We start from the raw sequence: 1,614 nt of genomic DNA, 5'->3' as shown, positions 1-1,614 counted from the left end.
TGCTTTTTTAAAAAGAAAAAAAGAAAAAGAAAAATCTAATTACAGCAATAATGACAGTTAAGCCAGTTTATCTGTGCCTCTATTTTGAAATACTATTTACAAAAATGTTATTGATTTCAGTTTGTTATAATCTTTAAACTTTTTCAAAAGTATATGATTATATTTTTGGACAAATCTTTCGATGAAACATACATTTTTATGAGCTTTTATCATGTTTCAGCCAGTGCATTTATCAGGGTGGGTCTGGGTCTGGGATGATAAATGCACTGGCTGATAACTGCACATTTCTGGATTTCTGGCCAGAAATGTTTCAGCAGTGTCACATATGTACTTCATATGTTACACTTGCTTTTTGTTACCAGCTGATACCCTACATTTGTATAGACATTGGATGGTGTGAGGCTGGGGAGTTGAGTGGAGTGAGTAGGTGGGAGTTGAATGTGTGTGTGTGTGTGGGGGGGGGTGCGGTGGGAGGTTGTTAGGTATCTTTTCTTTCTTTTTTTTTTGTTAAGAGAGACACAGTTCTGTGTCTTCTCCAAGCTTCACATGTAAAATCCAACAGTGTGAAGCACATAGCAGCCAGAAACTGTAATGCCACAGATCAGAGAGGCTTCATCATCACCATCTTCATCGCCGTACGATCAGAGTGTGAGACTTCACATCTGGAGCACAGGAGACATTCTGTGATAAGTCTTCCTTCTAGCTTGTCCCACTAGCAGTCGGTGAGATTTACTCACAACAAAAAGGGTTAATGACATTATTTTCATGGAAACATGTATTAATTCTTTGTAAAGTGTTTAAATTGTGTTTTCACTTGACCTTAGGAGTGTTAGAGTGTATTTTAATGTCTGTACTCAGGTGTTTCCCTCTGTGATCCATCCCCTTCAGAGCTGAGACACTCAAGACTGAACAGACTGCACAGTTTCTGTGACTGAGCCTCCAAAACACCTTCTTTGAAACCACGCAGGATAGAAAGGCTTTATATTTGCAGCAGCACTACTAAAGGTATTCAGTTTATTACAGGATGTGTTTGTTTCTTAGGACCAGCTCTAAGTGCACACTACCTAACATATACACCTTTCTGTTCCTTACAAACCAACTACTCTGGATCATATGGCCAGTTGGCAGGAATGTTGCTGCAGGAAAACATCCCTGGAGATCACCATCATTGTCAGACTGACTGTGCCTCCTCTGTGCAGTGTCAAGATCCTCCCTAAATGAGTGTGTAAGTTCATTATTTTATTCCCTTTGACAAGACAAGTATCACTGATATTTACATTTACAACCACATATGTTCCTGTTTTCTGCTCTTCTTTTAAAGTCCTCAGCTATCCTGCTTCTGTGCTGCTTGCCACACATCAAACACTGGCCGGGTGACAGGGAGGATCCACTCTGAAATCACTGGACATGATGAGGATCATATGGGACTTTATTTTTTGATAGAAACATTGTGCTCTTTGATTACAGGTTTTAAATGGACAGAATGACTGCCTCTCTCTGATCAACAGGCTAAAGGATTGTTTTCATTGTTAGAGCTCTGTACAATGTATGCTTATTTAATATTTCATCACAGAGCAAACCTTTATTTATTTAACATATTTTAAATTTGTTTTA

The 1,614-nt window shown here is 38.7% G+C and overlaps 1 long non-coding RNA gene across 1 annotated transcript; it reads left to right on the top strand.

Annotated features, from left to right (window-relative positions):
• Nucleotides 1-975: 975 nt before the first annotated feature.
• Nucleotides 976-1,372, top strand: LOC120438752. Its single transcript, XR_005612108.1, has 3 exons — nucleotides 976-1,005; nucleotides 1,122-1,225; nucleotides 1,322-1,372. It is a non-coding gene; the product is annotated as an uncharacterized LOC120438752 (long non-coding RNA).
• Nucleotides 1,373-1,614: the final 242 nt, after the last annotated feature.

This window comes from Oreochromis aureus, linkage group 3 (genome assembly GCF_013358895.1).
Source record: "Oreochromis aureus strain Israel breed Guangdong linkage group 3, ZZ_aureus, whole genome shotgun sequence".
Classification (NCBI taxonomy): domain Eukaryota; kingdom Metazoa; phylum Chordata; class Actinopteri; order Cichliformes; family Cichlidae; genus Oreochromis; species Oreochromis aureus.
The sequence above is the reverse complement of the archived record's forward strand: the minus strand, read 5'-3'. Positions and strand labels throughout refer to the sequence as shown.